Source organism: Gorilla gorilla, chromosome X, assembly GCF_029281585.2.
Source record: "Gorilla gorilla gorilla isolate KB3781 chromosome X, NHGRI_mGorGor1-v2.1_pri, whole genome shotgun sequence".
In the NCBI taxonomy this organism is placed as follows: Eukaryota; Metazoa; Chordata; class Mammalia; order Primates; family Hominidae; genus Gorilla; species Gorilla gorilla.
The window spans coordinates 83235873-83257973 of record NC_073247.2 but is presented as its reverse complement, the minus strand read 5'-3'; the positions used below and the strand labels follow the sequence as shown (position 1 = coordinate 83257973).

General features: G+C 40.4%; 1 protein-coding gene and 1 pseudogene across 7 annotated transcripts in view; one reads left to right on the top strand and one right to left on the bottom strand.

Annotated features, from left to right (window-relative positions):
* Positions 1-22101, bottom strand: part of TAF1 (TATA-box binding protein associated factor 1) — a 98343-nt gene that overhangs the window by 18466 nt on the left and 57776 nt on the right. The window lies entirely within an intron of this gene.
* LOC115932574 (uncharacterized) lies at positions 6133-6260 on the top strand (annotated as a pseudogene).

Sequence of the window (22101 nt, the reverse complement as noted above, 5' to 3'; positions counted from 1 at the left end):
TCCAGAGGGAACTGGGGTAATAAATCTCACTGGTCAAGGGCCTATTTGATGAAAAGCCCAAAGACCCTGAAAAATTTTTTTTTTTTTCTCAAAAATGAAACACCATTCCATTTAGCAACTTAAAAATATATAAATGAACAGATAGCTTTGGCTAAAAATATATCCTCATTATCTCTACAACTAGAAAACACCTCAAAACACCTTTTCCTATACAGTAAAATTTATAATACTTCACACCAAATCTAATACTGGCTACTAATGGGATGGTAGGAAGGGAAGAACAAGATTTTTCCTTTTCACTTTATACAATTCTATGCTGTTTCATTTCTTCAATGAACATGTATGTAATTTTTATAAAATTTTAAGTTATATACTTTAATTTTACAGGAATAATTTTTAAAGCATTGATTATTCCCAGCGTTAAAGAGGTTGTAGGGAAACAGATATTTTCCTTCACTGTTATTTTGACTACAAACAGGTATAGCCTTTTGGAACACAATTTCAAAATATCAAGATTTCCTACAGAAATTTTGCACAAGCACACATCAATAAAATATAAAATAGTGAACAACTAGGCCGGGCACAGTGGCTCACACCTGTAATCCCAGCACTTTGGGAGCCTGAGGCAGGTGGGTCACCTGAGGTCAGGAGTTCGGGACCAGCCTGGGAAACATGGGGAAACCCCATCTCTACTAAAAATACAAAAATTGGCCAGGCATGGTGATGCACACCTGTAATCCCAGTTATTTGGGAGGCTGAGGCACAAGAATCGCTTCAATCCGGGAGGCAGAGGTTACAGTGAGCCGAGATCATGCCACCACACTCCAACCTGGGTGACAGAGACTTGGTCTCAAAAAAAAAAAAAAAAAAAAAAATAGTGAACAACTGTCTGCAAGCCAGCATTATGGAAATACTTTAAATGCCTATCAATAGGAGAATGGTTAAATAAATTATGATACATACATCCATGCTAAGAAATAAGTTTAAAAGAATGTAGAAATCTATATGTACTAACATGAAAAGAGAATCAGTAAATATGTCAATTCTCTCCAAATTGATCTATGGGTTTTAACACAATTCTTACCCAAATCCCAGTAAGATGTTTTTGTACATATAGACAAGCCCCTTCTAAATTTAGTGGAATGGTAAAAGAACTAGAAAATAAAACAGTTTTGAAAAAGAGTGAGAGGAATCACTCTACCTAATAGTAAGACTTCTAGAAATAAGCCAACACACTCAACTGATTTTTGATAAAGGTGTACATACAGGGCAATTCAATGGAGGAAGGACAGTTTTTTCAATAAATGACGAAAAACTGGACATCCATAGGCAAAAAAAGTACTTCAACCTAAACTTCAAACTGTGCACAAAAAGTAATTAACAACGGATCATGGACTTAAGTGTAAAAGGCTACAACTGTAAAATTTTAGGAAAAAACATAAGAGAAAACCTTTGTGATCTGAACTGGGAAAGACTTTTTTTTTTTTTTTTTTTGAGATGAGTCTCACTCTGTCGTCCAGGTTGGAGTGCAGTGACGTGATCTCAACTCACCGCAACCTCCACCTCCCAGGTTCAACCAATTCTCGTGCCTCAGCCTCCTGAGTAGCTAGGATTACAAATGTGCACCACCACACCCACCTAATTTTTTTTTTGTATTTTTAGTAGAGACGGGTTTCACCATGTTGACCAGGCTGGTCTCAAACTCCTGACCTGAAGCAACCCACCCGTCTTGCTCTGCCGACTTCTTAAAGAGATACAAACACTGGGCTGGGCGCAGTGGCTCATGCCTGTAATCCCAGCACATTGGGAGGCTGAGGCGGGCAGATCACGAGGTCAGGAGATCGAGACCATCCTGGCTATGGTGATCCCATCTCTACTAAAAATAGAAAAAATCAGCCAGGTGTGGTGGCGGGCAACTGTAGTCCCAGCTACTCAGGAGGCTGAGGCAGGAGAATGGCATGAACTCGGGAGGCGGAGCTGGCAGTGAGCTGTTCCAGCCTGGGTGACACAGCGGAGACTCCTTGTCTCAAAAAAAGAAAAAAAAAGAGAGAGAGATACAAACACTGGCCACACCTGGGGACTCAAACACCTGTAATCCCAGTACTTCGCCTTGACCTCCTGGGTCAGCCTTGACCAAAGCCTTGACCTCCCGGGCTCAAGCAATCCTCCCATCTCAGCCTCCCGAGTAGCTGGGACTACGGGCATGCACCACCAAACACAAATTTTAAAAATTTTTTGTAGAGATGGGATCTCACTATATTGCGTAGGCTGGTCTCAAACTGCTGGGTTCAAGCAGTCTTCCCACCTTGGCCTCTGAAAGCACTGGGATTACAGGTGTGAGCCACTGTGCCTAGCCTGAAAGATACTATTAAGGGACTGAAAAAGTAAGGCACAGACTGGGGAGAAAATCTCTGCAAATCATATATGTAATAAAGGTCTTGTACCTAGAATATATAAACAACCCTCAAAACCCATTAAGAAAACAGGCTGAGCGAGGTGGCTCACGACTGTAGTCCTAACACTTTGGGAGGCTGAGGAAGGCAGATCACTTGAGGTCAGAAGTTCGAGACCAGTCTGGCCAACATGGCAAGACCCCGTCTCTACTAAAAATACAAAAATTAGCCAGGCGTAATAGCAGGCGCCTGTAATCCCAGCTACTTGGGAGGCTGAGGCAGGAAAATCACTCAAACCCGGGAGGTGAAGGTTACAGTGAGCCGAGACTGCGCCACTGTACTCCAGCCTGGGCGACAGAGCAAGACTCCGTCTCAAAAAGAAAACACAGGCTGGGCGTGGTGGGTCATGGCCTGTAATCTCAACACTTTGGGAGGCTGAGGCAGGCAGATCACTGGAATTCAGGCATTCGAAACCAGCCTGGCCAACATGGTGAAACCCCGTCTCTACTAAAAATACAAAAAAATTAGCCGGGCATTGGGGCGGACGCCTATAATCCCAGATTCTCAGGAGGCCGCAGCAGGAGGATCACTTGAACCTGGGAGGCAGAGACTGCAGTGAGCTGAGATCGCGCTCAGCCTGGGTGACAGTGTGAGACTCTGTCTCAAAAACAAAACAAAACAAAACAAACAAAAAAACACACAATTAAAACTAGGCCAAAGACAGGGCACTCAGGCAAGAGAAAGAAATAAAGGATATTTGGTTAGGAAAAGAGGAAGCCAAATTGTCCCTGTTTGCAGATGACATGATTGTATATCTAGAAAACCCCATCATCTCAGCCCAAAATCTCCTTAAGCTGATAAGCAACTTCAGCAAAGTCTCAGGATATAAAAATCAATGTGCAAAAATCACAAGCATTCCTATACACCAATAACAGACAAACAGAGAGCCAAATCATGAGTGAACTCCCATTCACAATTACTACAAAGATAATAAAATACCTAGGAATCCAACTTACAAGCGATGTGAAGGACCTCTTCAAGGAGAACTACAAACCACTGCTCAAGGAAATAAAAGAGGACACAAACAAATGGAAGAAGATTCCATGCTCATGGATAGGAAGAATCAATATCGTGAAAATGGCCATACTGCCCAAGGTAATTTACAGATTCAATGCCATCCTCATCAAGCTACCAATGACTTTCTTCACAGAATTGGAAAAAACTACTTCGAAGTTCATATGGAACCAAAAAAGAGCCCACATTGCCAAGACAATCCTAAGCCAAGAGAACAAAGCTGGAGGCATCATGCTACCTGACCTCAAACTATAATACAAGGCTACAGTAACCAAAACAGCATGGTACTGGTACCAAAAGATACAGACCAATGGAACAGAACAGAGGCCTCAGAAATAATACCACACATCTACAACCATTTGACCTTTGACAAACCTGACAAAAACAAGAAATGGGGAAAGGATTCCCTAATTTAATAAATGGTGCTGGGAAAACTGTCTAGCCATATGTAGAAAGCTGAAACTGGATCCCTTCCTTACACCTTATACAAAAATTAATTCAAGATGGATTAAAGACTTAAATGTTAGACCTAAAACCATAAAAACCCTAGAAGAAAACCTAGGCAATACCATTCAGGACATAGGCATGGGCAAGGACTTCATGACTAAAACACCAAAACCAATGGCAACAAAAGCCAAAATTGACAAATGAGATCTAATTAAACTTAAGAGCTTCTGCACAGCAAAAGAAACTACCATCAGAGTGAACAGGCAACCTACAGAATGGGAGAAAATTTTTGCAATCTACCCATCTGACAAAGAGCTACTATCCAGAATCTACAAAAAACTTACATTTACAAGAAAAAATCAAACAACCCCATCAAAAAGTGGGCAAATGATATGGACACTTTCAAAAGAAGAAATTCATGCAGCCAACAAACACATGAAAAAATGCTCATCATCACTGGCCATCAGAGAAATGCAAATCAAAACCACAATGAGATACTATCTCATACCAGTTAGAATGGCAATCGTTAAGAAGTCAGGAAACAACAGGTGCTGGAGAGGATGTGGAGAAACAGGAACACTTTTACACTGTTGGTGGGAATGTAAACCAGTTCAATCACTGTGGAAGACAGTGTGGTGATTCCTCAAGGATCTAGAACTAGAAATACCATTTGACCCAGCCATCCCATTACTGGGTACTCAAAGGATTATAAATCATGCTGCTATAAAGACACATGCACACATATGTTTATTGCGGCACTATTCACAATAGCAAAGACTTGGAACCAACCCAAATGTCCATCAATGATAGACTGGATTAAGAAAATGTGGCACATATACACCACGGAATACTATGCAGCCATAAAAAAGGATGAGTTCATGTCCTTTGTAGGGACATGGATGAAGCTGGAAACCATCATTCTGAGCAAACTATCACAAGGACAGAAAACCAAACACCACATGTTCTCACTCATAGGTGGGAATTGATCAATGAGAACACCTGGACACAAGGTGGGGAACATCACATACTGGGGCCTGTTGTGGGGTGGGGGGCTGGGGGAGGGATAGCATTAGGAGAAATATCTAATGTAAATGACAAGTTAATGGGTGCAGCACACCAACATGGCACATGTATACATATTTAACAAACCTGCACGTTGTGCACATGTACCCTAGAAAAAAAAAAGATACAAAATTATAGCTAGATAGGAGAAATAAGTTCTAGTGTTCTATAGCGCCATAGAATGACTATAGTTAATAATAATACAATATATAGTTTCAAATAGCTAGAAGGATATTGCACATTCTCAACACAAAGAAATGATAAACATTTGAGATGGTGGATGTGCTAATTACCCTGATCTGATAACTATAAATTATATGTATGGAAATATAATTATGTGCCCTCAAGAATATGTATAATTGCTGTCAATTTAAAAAATTTAAAAACTGTATCATTGAATCCTTAACACACTAAAGTTAATTTATTTATATAACAAATTAAAAAAATTTCTTATGCTGTTTTTCAAAAATCATAGCTTTTATGACTTCATATATCTAAAATAACTATGATATGTTTTTGTAGTCTAATAAAATTTGCACTGAATTCCAAACAATAAAAATAAAGAAAAAAAAAACTGGGCCAAAGAAATGAACAGTCACTTCACCAAAGAAAATATACAGACGGGGCTTGGCACCATGGCTTTGGGAGGCTGAGGTGGGAGGATCACTTGAAGCCAGGAGTTCGAGACCAACCTGGCCAACATCATGAAACCCTGTCTCTATTAAAAATACAAAAATTAGCTGGGCATGATGTTGCGTGCCTGTAATCCCTGCTACTCAGGAGGCTGAGGCACAAGAATTGCTTGAACCCAGGAAGTGGAGGTTGCAGTGAGCAAAGATAACAAGAAGAAGAAAGAAGGAAGAAGGGAGAAAGAAGGAGAAAGAAGAAGGGAGGAGGAGAAGACACAGATGGCACATGAAAAGATGCCCAACATCATTAGCCATTAGAAAAACACAATGTATGTGAGGAAATAATTTTAAGACCAAGAGCAAGAAAATGTTTTTAATTTAAAAAAAGAAAAATGCCAAGTAAAATCACAATAGAAGAAAAGCTAAAATTTTAAAAAGTGGTAATAGTGAATGCTGCAGAGAAACTGGATCACATACATTGCTGGTGGGAATGTAAAATGGTACAGACACTCCAAAAGTGTGGCACAATCTTTTTGTAGTTCATAAGCTTATGATGACGTAAGTGTGACGACATTGGGTTTTCACGTTCATGTGTGAGATGTGCCTCCCTCAAGCCTTATTACAATGCCAGTACATTTTTTTTCCACATCTGATGTGGAAAAAAAAATGAAATAGTGCCGTGTCTTGTAAAACTAAACATATACCATTCTATTCTTGGGCATTTATCCCAAAGAAATGAAAAATTAAACTCATCCAAAACCCTGTCTATGATTGCTCACAGCAGCTTTACTCACAATGGCAAAATAGTGAAAATCTGAATGTCCTTCAATGAGTAAATGTTTGAACAAATGCTGGTACAACCACACAATGGAACACTCAACAATTTAAAAAATGAACTACTGATACAACAATTTAGATGGACCTCAAGGGAATTATGCTTTGCGAAAAAAGTCAATCTCAAATGGTTACATATTATACTATTCCATTTATATAACATGCTCAAATGTCAAAACTAGAGAGATGGAGAACGGATAAGTGGAACAGGAACAGTGGTGGGTGTGGTGGTGGGCGTGTGTGTGTGGGGGGTGCAGATACAAAGAACAGGGAGTTCCTTTATGGTAACAGTTCTAAGTCTTGATTGTGGTGGTGGTTACAGGAACATATATATGGCACGAAATTGCACACATGCACAAATTAATAGATTTTTAAAATGGTGAAAACTAAGTTTTGTAATTTATTTAAAAGTAATGTACCAATATAAATTTCCTGGTTTTGATATTGAAGTACAGCTATGTAAGATATCGCCATTGAAGGAAGCTGAGTGAGAAGCCCACAGGACTCTGTACCATTTCTTCCAACTTCCTGAATCTATAATTATCTCAAAATAAAAAGGATCAGAATACATTCATGAGCAAAAAAGAGCAAATTACAGAATAAAACAAAAACTTGAAAACCTACATGTAATTTTCTTTTTGACTGCTCTTGCGGAACAGGGCTACCCTATAGGTAGTGTGCTGAGAGCAGCGTAATAAGTAAACACGTTTTGTCTAAGCATAGAAAAAAGTACCTAAGACTATAGACCAAGCTGTTATCTCTGGGGAAATGAAAATATGGGAGACAGCAGTGGGAGGGCAGGCAGAGGCTTTAACTTTTAATTTTATATATTTCTAGATTATTTGATCTTTTTATAAGAGATTTTGCTTTTTTGTTTTTTAAAAGGTCTACCTGACAGAAATGTAGATGATAGGTTAGAAGGAGATAAATGTAAAGGCTGGGACATTCACCAGGCGACTAGGCAAAATGTAATGTGAACTTTAGTGACATACTGGATGTTGGAACTTATTCAAAGTGAAGAATTAAAAAAAAGAGTTTCCTAGACGTAGCTACTGGGTAATGTTAATGCCCCATTAAACCCAGATTGGAAATTGTAAATGAGTGATTCAAGTAAAGAAGGAGAGAGGGAGAAAGTTGGAATAAAGAAGGATAGGAGGAAACAATAATACATTCAGCTTGAGGTATGTTTTAAGTTCCATTGAGACATCCAAGAGGAAATGTTTGGCAAGTGGCTTTGTCTACAATAGAGTCATCAGGAAAGAGGTGGCAACTGAAGTTACAGGAGTGGGCAGAACATTCAGCAAAGGAGATTAAAAAGAAATAGTTTAAAAAGAAATAGTTTAAGAGGTGGGAGGAAAATAACGGCTTTTTTATTTTTGGAGTCTTGCTCTGTCACCCAGGCTGAAGTGCCGTGTCATGATCTTGGCTCACTGCAACCTCTGCCTCCCAGGTTCAAGTGATTCTCCTGCCTCAGCCTCCCAAGAACGCTGAGTGCATTCTCATATCACATGCCACCACGCCTGGCTAATTTTTTTGTATTTTTAGTGAAGACGGGGTTTCACCATGTTGGCCAGGCTGGTCTCGAACTCCTGACCTCAGGTGATCCACCCACCTCGGCCTCCCCCGGCCAGAGCTAAAAATTGTCATGGAAGCCAATCACAATACCGTTGTGAGGAAAGAATGGTCAATGATGTCAAATACTAGGGTGAGGTCAAGATAAGGACAGAAAAGTGCCCACTATATCTGATAACTATGTGATCCTGTTTACTTGGTAGACTGGATAGGGAGGAAGCCAGCTTAAAGCTAAGCGAGGCATTACTGGAAGACAAAGAAAATAGTGAGAGACGTTACATATTCATAAAAGAAGTCTGGCTGTCATAAAAAAGAATGAAACTCTGATACATGCTATAACATGGATGAACCTTGAAAACATGGTAAGTAAAACAAACCAGACACAAAAGGAAGAATATTGTATATAATGTATGATTTACTTATATGACATACCTAGAATAGGCAATTTCATAGAGAGAGAAACTAGAATAGAGGTTACCAGGAGCTGGGAAGAAGGGGAGTTACCATGTAAGGGGTATAGAGTTTCTGTTTGGAATAATAAGAAAGTTCTGGAAATACACAGTGGTAATGGTTGCACTACACTGAGATTGAACTTAATGCCACTGATTTGTACACTTAAAAATAGTTAAAATGACGGCTGGGCATGATGGCTCATACCTGTAATCCCAGCACTTTGGAAGGCTGAGGGGAGGTGGATCACCTGAGGTCAGGAGTTTGAGACCAGCCTGGCCAACATGGTGAAACCCCGTCTCTACTAAAAATACAAAAATTACCCGGGCGTGGTGGTGCACGCCTGTAATCCCAGCTACTCTGGAGGCTGAGGCAGGAGAAACGTTTGAACCCACGAAGCGGAGGTTGCAGTAAGCCAAGATCGCGCCACTGCACTCCAGCCTAGGAAACAGAATGAGACTCCGTCTCAAAAAAAAAATAGTTAAAATGACAAATTTTTATATTATGTATATTTTACCATAATAAAAAAGTCTGTACGGAAAGAGAAAGAGACAAGATGGCAGCAAGAGACCCAAGCAGGATTGGGGGAAGTTTTTCTTCTCTTCAATGACATGAAGGACTTAACTTTCATATGGAAATATTTCTCTTTTTCTTTTTGTTTTTTTTGGAGACAGAGTCTCATTCTGTCGCCCAGGCTGGGGTACAGTGGCACGATCTCAGCTCCAGGTGCGTGCCACCAGCACCAGTCCCGGCTAATTTTTGTATTTTTAGTAGAGATGGGGTTTCGCCATGTTGGCCAGGCTGGTCTTGAACTCCTGGCCTCAAGTGATCCACCTGCCTCGGCCTCCCAAAGTGCTGGGATTACTGTTGTGAGCCACCAAGCCTGGTCAGAAATACTTATACCTTGGGTCCCAATCACTGATGGAAAAAAAAGACCCTTATTATTCATGAGTGGCCAAACTTACAGAGTAGTACCCTCATAACAAAGACTTAGAAACTAGTATTATGGAAATACTTTAAGCATTATATTTAACCTATGAACAATACTGAATCATCTATTCATATTCTTCAAATTGAAACCTTTAGACTTAATAACCAGTTAGGAAAAAAAGAGCACAAGCACAATGGCAGCAAAGCTTTTAAATTTTATGTTGAATATCGACAATGAAAAATAAATAAACAAAATAAAAACTTTTAAATTACCTAGGAATAAACTCGACAATGAGAAATTCAAAAGCAACAAAAACTATAAAATTAAATAAATCAAACAAAACATGCCTAGAAACTGTATGAAGAAAACTAGAAGCCATTATTGGGGGACATAAAAGAAAATGTGAATAAATGAAGAAACATAAGCTCCCAGGTGGAAAAATGGAGAATTATAAAGATATACAGTTTCTCCAAATTAATCTATAAATTAAATAAGGTCTCAATCATGTTTATTTATTCGAGGACAAGGTAGAATCTAACAAAAATGACCTTAGAGTTTATTTAGGATAATTAGGCAAGCACAGTCAAGGAATTTAAAATTTTAAAGCCTTTGTGATAAAACAATTATCTGGTGATAATAGCACCAGACTAGACAAATAGATCAATGAAGCAGAATAGAAAGCTCTCAAATAGGTTCAAGAATATATAAGAATTTAGTATATTATAAAGGTAGCATTTTGGCCAGGTGCATTGGCTTATGCCTGTAATCCCAGCACTTAAGGAGGTTGAGGCAGGTGGACCATTTGAGCCCATGAGTCCAAGACCAGCCTGGGCAACATGGTGAAACCCCATCTCTACAAAAAAACACAAAAATTAGGCCAGGCGCGGTGGCTCATGCCTGTAAACACTTTGGGAAGCCGAGGCAGGCGGATCACGAGGTCAGGAGATAGAGACCATCCTGGCTAACATAGTGAAACCCCGTCTCTACTAAAAATATAAAAAATTAGCCGGGCGTGGTGGCGGTCGCCTGTAGTCCCAGCTACTCGGGAGGCTGAGGCAGGAGAATGGCATGAAACTGGGAGGTGGAGCTTGCAGTGAGCCGAGATCGCGCCACTGCACTCCAGCCTGGGTGACAGAGCAAGACTCTGTCTCAAAAAAAAAAAAAAAATTAGCCGGGCTTGGAGATGTGTGCCTGTAGTCCCAGCTTCTTGGGAGGCTGAGGTGGGAGGATAGCTTGAGCCCAGGAGGTGGAGGCTGCAATGACCCATGATCACACTACTGCACTCCAGCCTGGGCAACAGAGCAAGACCTTGTTTCAAAAAAAAAAAAAAAAAAAAAAAAAGGAGGTAGCATTTCAATTAGTAGGAAAGGTTAGACTGTTCCATAAATGGGACTTGGGCACTTTGGCTAGTCATTTGGGAAAGAAAGTTAAATATTTACCTTCTACTTAAGATTTTATTCTAAAAAGTAGATAAACATTTAAATATTTAAAATATTGTATGTATTAGAAGAAAATATGGTTTGCTATCTTGGGGGTAGGGAAGATCTTTTGAACAGTTATAATACCAAAAATAAGAATCATATAGGAAAAGACTGATAAATACAAATGTATGCATATGAAGTTTCCGTATGTCAGAAATACCATAAAACTAAACATTAAAAGACATTCTGGGCATAATAGAATAAATGCTATTGGATTAGTCCTCCTACTATAACCAGAAAACTAGAAAAAAAAAAATGAAACAACTGTTTTCAGACACTGAGCAACTAGTAGTATAAGATTGTGTGATCCTTGTAAGAAGGAAAGGGAAATGAAGTGAGCCCTACAATTGTCCCTGGCTTTCTGCTGAAGGCAAGCCAATTACAGCAGTCTTCCTGAGCTGTGGAGACATATTGGAGTCTGAGGAGGTTAAGACAGCTGGAAATTGCAAGGCACAACTGGAGAAGAGGGTGCTCCATAGAAAAATAACAAGATCTGCAAGGGCTCCGTTTAGTCTTTGGCTGAATAACTACTAAGCTGCACAGGCATAGGATGAGACTCCAGAATGTCAGGCAAAGGTCCTATAACCTGAACAACTATCAGAGCCCACAAAAGGTTGGGAGATACTCAAAAGTTGGGGACAAGGGGAGATTTCTCAGTTTTTCTTTGTAAATTTATATCTAGATTGTGGGGTCCAACTGAGCATTCTAAAACTTCGGGCTCTCAGGTTTCATGACACATGTTCTACCTATGTCCATCCCAAAGATGGCTTCTTACTGGAGTTGATTTTGGTTTTAAGAGCACTAGAGGAGAAACTTGCTATGAAATCTTTGGGAAAGAGGAATCTCATCATGACTAGCTCAGCATCACCTATTGGTTCAGACTATGTAGCTCATTTCAAATGAGATCAGGCACATTTAGGGTGATATAGCCACAGATTATGTAGCTCATTTCAAATTTAACTAAACATTAAGTAGTAAGGCCTCTGCCAATTTTGTTAAGTCTGGCAAAAAGTTTGGGTTGTATTTTTCAGAAGGGACTTATCTGTATGACTCTCTCCTTTAACTGTTGCGGTCCTTTTGGGACTGGTGCAAATAACTCCAACCACTTAAAGTTGTGGGCTTTCCTGATTATTAATGTTCTTTTCAAATGCTATTTAAACATGAACAGAGGTTCTGAGACTGATCTAGTACTTACGTGGCAGCTGGAAGGTACAATGGCATAACTCTATAATTAGCGTCCAGTCCACTGTCATCACTTAAGGACAAGACTAATTCCTCTGATACATGCTGTTTATGTCCAGATGTGTTTTATATGGAGTGTTACTTATCTTCTGGTTTTTGCCTAATGACCCTAATCTTAGTGCTAAGTATTCTGGCTATATACAATATAGTTCACGGGCTAAATACGTGACTAATAAAGGGTAAGTCAAAGAAGTCAGTGTAAAATGTTACAGAAATATGCTCATATGCAGTATATTATGTGTGAAGGATCTGAATATAGAGTCAAAATAATGTTAACTAGAGATATCATTCTACTAATTTAGATTAACTTTAATACTAACAAAATTTTACAAAATAAAAATTTTAAAGTAGAGAATAAAGTCCACATGGACTCTGTTACTATTTTTATTTTTTGTTTTTTGAGACAGGCTCAGCAACAGGCACACACTGCCATGCCCAGCTAATTTAAAAAATTTTTTGAGAGACAGGGTCTCTTGCCAGGGCTGATCTTGAACTTCTGGCCTCAAGAGATCCTCCTGCCTTGGCCTCCCAAAGCATTAGGATTACAGGAGTGAGCCGCTGCACCCAGCCTGGACTTTGTTACTATTAATTAAAAACAGAGGCAGGATCATATTTGGCTGAACCAACAACGTTTTAAACAGAAATATTATTTCGTGTATATCACCTGATAGTAGGAAATATTTCATGTGCCTTTCACTCCTCAATGTCTTTATGGTGTCTTTCTAGATGTCACCATTTCATATCACATGGCACCACTAACCCTTATAGCCCTATTCAGAAGTTTCCTATACTCTCATCCACTGGTTAAGGAGGGGGGAAAGTCAGCCTTCTAGGCTGTCCACTGCTACTACCCAGACATTATTTACTTCTTCTTGGGGAGAAAAAAAAAATCTCTCCTACTCTAAGGCCTGTTTTTTACTATGCCAGAGGTTGAAGACTTGGAGCCAGATTTGGCCTGCAGATAGATGTTTTTATTTGGCCAAAGGAGTAAAAAAATATTTAAACTCTTTGCAAATACATAAAAATTTGAGAAATGTCACATAAAAAGTCCAGATTTTCAGCTTCTCTTGAAAAACTCAGTTATCTAGCAACACTGGATACTCATTTCCTTAGGACAACAATCAGAAGAAGGACATGCTGCTTTAGATGGAATATGCACTTTTCTAGTTTAGCAAAATCCCACCTAGCCCACCTTAGTCATTCACATTACTTGCCTGGCCCCTGCAGGACACTTGAGTTTGAAATCTGTGTTCTTCACCTTTGGTCACCATTATTAACTGATTCTCATTCACAAAGACTTATGCACCTGGCACAATCATTCTCTCGGCTCCAAATCTCTCCCATCATAGTGAGTTACTTTATTGTTCACATGTACAACCTATCCAAATCCCTGCAAATCTTTGTGCCAATAGTTTGCACCTTTGCTCCAGCCAAACACATCCATGGCTATACCCAGAATGCTATCTACTGAAAACTGCTTCACCTCTGGAACTTTCAACTCCAAATATTCTACTTTCTTATCACAGCCTTGTATCTGTCCAGTTTTTTCATTCTTTCTCTTACTTCAAGAAAACTGCCAGGCCCATTAATTTCTATCTCTCAACATATTAAGCCTCTCCTGGCATTACTTTAATGTATAATCAGCCCCATGTTTTAAAAACTAAGGTAATGCAGAAGAATATACCAAACTAAGCTATGGGATCATTGTTGTATAACTTCCTGAATCAGCAATTTTACTTGAAGATTGGAGAGGGGATATAAAGTAATTTGGTAAGAAATTTGAAGGAAGTTAAAGTACAGATAAGCCTAACGGAAAATTTGCACACATTTTTAAGATAAAACACAAATTGCCAAAGAAATTTCAAGCTTTTGTGGAGCTGCTCTGAGATATTCCCCCAAACTGGAGACTATATAGTCACAGTCCTCTGCAATAAAGCATCACTAAAGAGTGACAAGGTTTGAGATGCCCGAACTTCAATAATTTTTTTTTTTTGCTAATACCCTCAATTCCCAATCTTTCCAGCACATCCACAAAACAAAATCTCAATCCTGAATCAATTTTATCACCTGCCTTCTCAGTTTCCTAACTTGATTTGATGAGCACTGACAAAAATTACAGAACTGTGCCAACTGATACTGCCAAAAAAAAAAAAAGTCTCCATCTTCAGCTGGACCTTCAAAAGTTGCTCAACAGCGTTCTTCTGAAATGTCCCTAAATCAGCTCCTTTTCCAATTTCCCACAAAAATAATTCGCTTATTGATATTTTTCTTCAAATTCCTTCTCCCACTTTAATCTCAGCAAAAAAATATGCTGTTTCCTACTTTACAGAGAAATAAGATGTTACTTAGGCAGAAACTTTCTCAATGTCTATCTTCCCACCTCCATAGGCATTTCATATCCTTAATTTTCTTCTCCTTTGACCTATACGAAGTTCTCCTCTGCCCAACTGCCTTCATCCCCTCAACATATTGTCTACTTCCTTCCTCCCTTCACAATCAACTCTCAATCTCTACTTTCTTACTTCCCATTCATTCATAACCCCTACAGTCTGGCTTTTTATCCTACCACTTCAATAACCATCCTCTAATAACTTCTAATAACCATCCTCTTTGGTCTTCTCTCTAACACCTGACCTGTTGGTAATTTTCCCTCTTTGAAGTCCTCTTCTCTTGGTTTGCAGTATATTATTCTCTCCTAGTTTTTCTTCTTTCATTCTGGCCACTCCTTCATTTTTTTTTTTTTTTTTTTTTTGAGACGGAGTCTCACTCTGTTGCCAGGCTGGAGTACAGCGGTGCAATCTCGGCTCACTGCAACCTCCACCTCCCGGGTTCAAGTGATTCTCCTGCCTCAGCCTCCGGAGTAGCTGGGACTACCGGTCCACCGGGCCACCATGCCCAGCTAATTTTTTGTATTTTTAATTTAATTTAATTTTGTATTTTTAATAGAGGCAGCGTTTCACTATGTTGGCCAGGATGGTCTCGATCTCTTGACCTCATGATCCACCAGCCTCGGCCTCCCAAAGTGCTGGGATTACAGGCGTGAGCCACCATCCCGGGCCTCACCTGTTATCTTAAATATTGGAATTTGTCAGGTCTATTCTTATCCCACATCCTCTAAACAGTGACTCTTATGTTTTTTGGGGTCACACACTTTGACAATCTGATAAAATCTATGGTCTTTCTACTCAGTAAAATATACAATCATATTTTACATACAACATCAGAGGGTTCAAGGAATGTACCCTACTCCCTGTTTGAGCTCATCTACTTATATTTTTATATGCTGATAATCTGAAAAGTAACCATATTTACAGTATAAATTCTCTTCTGAGGCCAGGTGCAAAAGCTCACGCCTATAATCCCAGCACTTTGGGAGGCCGAGGTGGAGCATTTGAGGTCAGGAGTTTGAGACCAGCCTGGCCAACACGGTGAAACCCCGTCTCTGCTAAAAATACAAAAATTAGCTGGGTGTGGTGACATGTGCCTGTAATCCCAGCTACTTGGGAGGCTGAGGCAGGCAAATCACTTGAACCTGGGCGGCGAAGGTTGCCATGGGCTGAGATCGCACCACTGCACTCCAGCCTGGGCGACAGAGCAAGACTCTGTCTCAAAAAAAAAAAAAAAAATCTTCTGAGCTTTGGACCTGTACACAGCTAACTACCTATTAAAAGTCTTCACTTAGATGTCCCACCCCAATACAACATAGCAAGTTGAACTCTGCTATCTTTTCTCCAAACCACTCTTCCTGTATTTCCCATATTAGTCAATGGCACCACCTGTTGCCCAAGTCAGAATTTTGGAGGTCATTTGATTTATCCATCCTTCCAAAAATGGAAATTTATCTTAATTTCAAAAGTACTATGTGCTCACTAAAAAACTCAAATACCTAAGTACAAACAAGTCTAAAGTAAAAACTATTCTCCATTTCTCCCTTTGGTAATTCAATTCCATGGCAACAACTGAGCTAAATAGTGACTGACTCCTAGATGGGATACGTGCTCACCAGTTCATTGGCCCCCACAACATAGCCCATTTCACTCATTTATATTACCTGTCCATAGAATCCAAATTTGTGACCCCCTTTTTTAAATACTGTTGAGTAATATGGTTCTCAATAATGCAATTTGAATATCTTTTCATATGAGCATATACAGATACACCTAATTTGTTAGCTAAGTCTACCATTTTGATAGCTTAGCAGTATTTCATCATATAGATGTGCCTTTTTTTTTTATTTTGTGAGACGGAGTCTCGCTCTGTTGCCCAGGCTGGAGTGCAGTAGCACGATCTCGGCTCACAGCAAGCTCGGCCTCCCGGGTTCCTCCCGCCATTCTCCTGCCTCAGCCTCCCCAGTAGCTGGGACTACAGGTGCTCGCCACCACGCCCGGCTCATTTTTTACATTTTTAGTAGAGACGGGGTTTCACCTGTGTTAGCCAGGATGATCTCAATCTCCTGACCTCGTGATCCGCCCACCTCAGCCTCCCAAAGTGCTGGGATTACAGGCGTGAGCCACCGTGCCCGGCCTAGATGTGCCATTTTTTAAACAATTTCCTATTGTTGGATATTTAGAATGCTCCATGTTTTTGCAATTACAAGCAATGCTGCAAAGAACATTTGTACATGTACCATATTTATAAACTTCTGTAGTTCCTAGAAGTGAAGTTTCTTAGCCAATGGAAATGAACATTTATAGTCCTCTAAAACGTTTGTACTAATTTATGTTTCCACCAAGAGCATGAGTGCTTGATACCATCTTAAAATCTCCATCCTTTACCCGTGCCCCCAACTTCTAGCCATTTATGAAATATCAATTCTACCTCCTAAGTATCTCTACACCCCATCTTCATTTTTTTACTCTTATTGATACTGACCTTAGTTCAGGCCGTCAGTATTTTTAACTGGGAATGCTGTCAATAGTTTCTTTACTGGTCTCTATCTTATTCTCCTCCTCCAATCCATTCTTCAGATGGGTTTCAGAATGATACATTCAGGTACTAGTACCTGATATGTCCCTTTCTCCTTCTAAAGGTTTGGTGTAACATACTAGGCGTTTCATGATTTGGCCCCTCTACCTTTAAAATCTCGTATCTCACTACCAAACGTAATTCCACCATGCATCCTAGTCATATTTAACTACCAGCACTTCCCTATCCAAGACACCTTCATCTACTTTTGCATTTGTGCTATCTGCCAGGAACTTCTCCCCCACCATTTTCCACTTGACTATTTCTTTGGCACAGTAGGTGCTCAATAAGTAGTTATTATCATCATCATTCTTCAAAACTCAGTTCAAAAGTCACTTCTTCTTAGGAGAGTTTCCTGCTTCCTTCTGCTTTTTTTTTTTTTTGAGACAGAGTCTTGCTCTGTCGCCCAGGCTGGAGTGCAGTGACGCGATCTCGGCTCACTGCAAGCTCCGCCTCCCAGGTTCACACCATTCTCCTGCCTCAGCCTCCCGAGTAGGCGGGACTACAGGCGCCCGCCACCACGCCCGGCTAATTTTTTGTATTTTTAGTAGAGACGGGGTTTCACTGTGTTAGCCAGAATGGTTTCGATCTCCTGACCTTGTGATCCGCCCACCTCAGCCTCCCAAAGTGCTGGGATTACAGGCGTGAGCCACCGCGCCCGGCCTCCCTGCTTCCTATATGAGGAAAAACCACGGAAAACATATAAAAGATGAAAACAAAGACAATCCTAACCCCATGTCACAGAAATAACCACTATTATCACTCTGGTGTGTTTCCTTCCAGCCTTTTTTGTACGTATATACATCTTTTTTAAAAAAGCATGACTGAGATAAAATAAACATCTTTGCGCTCTGCTTTTCTCACTTAACATTGTGAGCATTTTTTGGTCATTAAGTTTTCCAAAAAAGAGCTTATTAGGTAAATCTGTACCTAATAATTAATTATACAGATGGCACTATAACATCATCCCCTTTATGTCAACTATTCAGGTTAAATAAATCCTTGCTAATATTAATTAACAATATCATGAATACCTTTGACTACATCTCTGATTAGGATTATAATCTTACCACATGGTAAGTACTTACATGCACTATTTTATTTAATCCTCACAACAACCCTCTTGAAGGGGGGTACTATTATTCTTATTTTACAGATAGGAGAAGCAGAGACTAAGTTATTTGCTCAAAGTCACATTGCTATTAAGTGGTGGGGCCAATGTTCAAATCCAAGTCTACTTGACAATAAAGTCTGTTCACTCAACAATTTATTTGTCTCTCAATGTTGCCAAATAGCTTTCCAGAAATCTCACACAATTTTATACTGCCAACAGCAATACGTGAGAGCACCTGTCTCACTACCATTATGTCTACTAAAAAATTGAGTTGGCCAGGTGCAGTGGCTCACAAAGTCAGAAGTTCAAGACCAGCCTGGCCAAGATGGTGAAACCCCATCTCTACTAAAAATACAAAAATTAGCCAGGCACGGTGGCGGGAGCCTGTAATCTCAGCTACTCGGGAGGCTGAGGCAGGAGAATTGCTTGAACCCGGGAGGCGGAGGGTGCAGTGAGCCAAGATCGCGCCACTGCACTCTAGCCTGGGCGACAGAGCAAGACTCCATCTCAAAAAAAAAAAAAAAATTGAGCTAATCTAATAGGTTTTAAAAAAAGTATCTCTTTCTTTCAATTGCTTTTTTTTTTTTTTTTCTTCCTTCTTAGACTAAGTCTCACTCTATCACCCAGGCTGGAGTGCAGTGGCACTATCTCGGCTCACCGCAACCTCTACCTCCCAGGTTCAAGCAATTCTCATGCCTCAGCCTCCTGAGTAGCTGGGATTACAGGCACCCGCCTCCACGCCCGGCTAATTTTTGTATTTTTAGGAAAGATGGGATTTCACCATCTTGGCCAGGCTGATCTCAAACTCCTGACCTAAGGTGATCTATCTGCCTCAGCCTCCCAAAGTGCTGGGATTACAGGCATGAGCCACCACGCCTGGCCCAATTGCATTTCTTGGATTACTAGTGCAACAGAATATTTATTCATGTTTGTTAGCTATTTAATTTTTCTCTTTTGTGATTTGTCCATCTGCCCTCTGCTTACTTTTTTATTAGTATCTTCTGGGTTTTTCTTACTGTTTTACATAAGCTCCTTGTTAAGTCTGCCCTATGTCCTAAGTCAGCCATCACCAGGTCAAGTACCTTTCTGTAACACTCCTGCTTATCACTTGCTATACATAGTCTTTTTTAGACATCTGTGAGCTTACCAACACTTCCACTGCCAGAATTCTGGGTGATTAGGTGTTTTCATGAAACAATAATGGATAATTGACCCAACAAGGGACATTTCCACTCTCCAGTTTCCAATGTGTAATAAGTACAGCAAACTGAGAAAGTACATTCTTTCAACCCAAACCAGAATGAACAAAAATGAAAATCTCATCTCCTTAACGATATATGCATGTTCTAGTTACGTATAGTTCCCTGAACTTGCCCTGCTCTTTCATTCTTCCATGATATTGAGAACATTGTGTTCTCTGCCCAGAATGCTTATTTCTTCATCAGTCTTTCTGACTGTCCAATCCTTCACCTTTTCTCTCCAGTTCTCTGCCCCTTCTGACAAACTTAACAGCCGTACTACTTACTGCTAAAAATTACAGGAGAAAAGTTTTATAATCATGTGGATTCTTAGTTGAGAACCTCAGTACGCCAGATAATTCTCTCAAACGTCCCTAGCTCCCTCTTCTATTTGCTTAAGGAATTATAAGAAATTGTTTCCCTGCTTCATTCCTTCAATGTTTTCCCATTTAGGATCAAGTACAAACTCAAGTATAGCACACAAAATCCTCTATGATTTGACTCTTGCCTGCCTCTCAAAACAGTTATTTACCAGTATGTACACTTGAACTGCAAGCCCAACACTGTCTTTTTTTTTTTTTTTTTTTGAGATGGAGTTTCACTCTTGTTGCCCAGGCTGGAGTGCAATGGCGGCATCTCGGCTCCCTGCAACCTCCGCCTCCAGGGTACAAGCGATTCTCCTGCCTCAGCCTCCCGACTAGCTGGGATCACAGGCATGCACCACCATGCCCAGCTAATTTTGTACTTTTAGTAGAGACGGGGTTTCTCCATGTTGGTCAGCCTGGTCTCAAACTCCCGACTTCAGGTGATCCGCCGGCCTCGGCCTCCCAAAGCGCTGGGATTACAGGCGTGATCCACCACACCCAGCCTGTTTCTTAAACCTATCATGCAATTTCAGGCCTCTGTGCCTTTACATATCGCTGTTCTCTCTACCCTAGAACATTTTCTCCTCCACATTCTTTGCCAAGTAAACACCACTGATCTTTCAGAACTCAGCTTAAGAAAACTCTCTTCTGGATGGGTGTGGTGGCTCATGCCTGTAATCCTAACACTTTGGGAGGCCAAGATGGGAGGATGGCTTGAGCCCTGGAGTTCCAGACCAGACTGGGCAACACAGCAAGACCCCCATCTCTATTTACAAAAAAGAAAAAGAAAAAAGAAAACCCTCTTCCAGAAAGCTTCCTCTAACCCCACTCTTTTTTTTTTGAGATGGGGTCTCACTATGTTGCCCAGGCTGGTCTTGCACTCCTGAGCTCAAATGATCCGCCCCCCTTGGCCTCCCAAGGTACTAGGATTACAGGTGTGAGCTACCACACCCAGCCCCACTCTAATTTAGATATACTGTCCTGTGACACTCTGTGCATGCTTATAGTAATAAAATTTAAGCACTATAATTTTTCTTTTCTGTTTCTCCAACTAAACTAACTTGGGGCAGAGACCATATCTAATTTGATATTAGTAACATCTATCAGTGCCAGCACATGTAAGTACTCAATGTTTAAAAATTGAGTCATTAAAAACTGAACTATATTAGCTCGTTTATCAAGCCTTCCCTAACTCTCAGGTTACTCCTTGCTCTCGTCTGATGCAATCTGCACATACTTCTATTATAGCTCTTGTCAAGCTGCACTTTACTTATTTATTTTATTTATTTATAGAGACAGGGTCTTGCTGTTGCCCAGGATGTAGTGCAGGGGCGTGATCATAGCTCACTGCAGTCTTGAAATCCTGAGTTCAAGTGATCCTCTTGCCTTAGCCTCCCAAATATCTAAGACTTCAGGCACTCACCACCACACCTAACTAAGCTTTTGTTTATAAGTTTTTTATACAGACAAGGAAGGTCTTGCTATGTGTGCCCAGGCTGGTCTCAAACTCCTGGCCTCAAGCAATCCTCCCACCTCAACCTACCAAAGTGTTGAGATTACAGGTATGAGCCACCGTGCCTGGTTCCAAGCTGCATTTTAATTGTCTCTTTCTGCCAACTGGATTGTGAATTACTTGAGGACAGTGACTGTCTTTCTTATCAGTAGATTAAGCAGCTAGCACAGGGCCTGGCATATGTTATTCAATCAACTCATGTACTGAGCAAAACTCCATGCACCAAGGAAGCTCACCATGGTCTATAGCTACCCATTTCCCTAAGCTCCATGTAAGGGCCTGGGACATAAGTGAGTTTTCACATTCCAGGAAAAAGCAGTGATAGCTCAGAGCCCAAATGGATAAAAATTCATTTGATTTTTATTCTCACCTCATTTTTCTGTGCTTTCCAAGATTCCAAAAGTAAGCGTATACTACTTTTTCATCATTAACGGCTAATAGCAATCTTTATAGAACATACACACTAAAATATATGCTTGCTTTAAAAAAAAAGACTGGCTGGGAGCAGTGGCTCACGCCTGTAATCCCAGCACTTTGGGAGGCTGAGGCAGGTGGATCACCTGAGGTCAGGAATTCGAGACCAGCCTGGCCAACATAGTGAAACCGTTTCTACTAAAAATACAAAAATTAGCTGGGCATGGTGGCAGGCACCTGCAATCCCAGCTACTCAGGAGGCTGAGGCAAGAAAATTGCTTGAACCTGGGAGAGGTGGAGGTTGCAGTGAGCCCAGATCGTGCCATTGCACTCCTGCCTGGGCAACAAGAGTGAAACTCCATCTCAAAATAAATAAA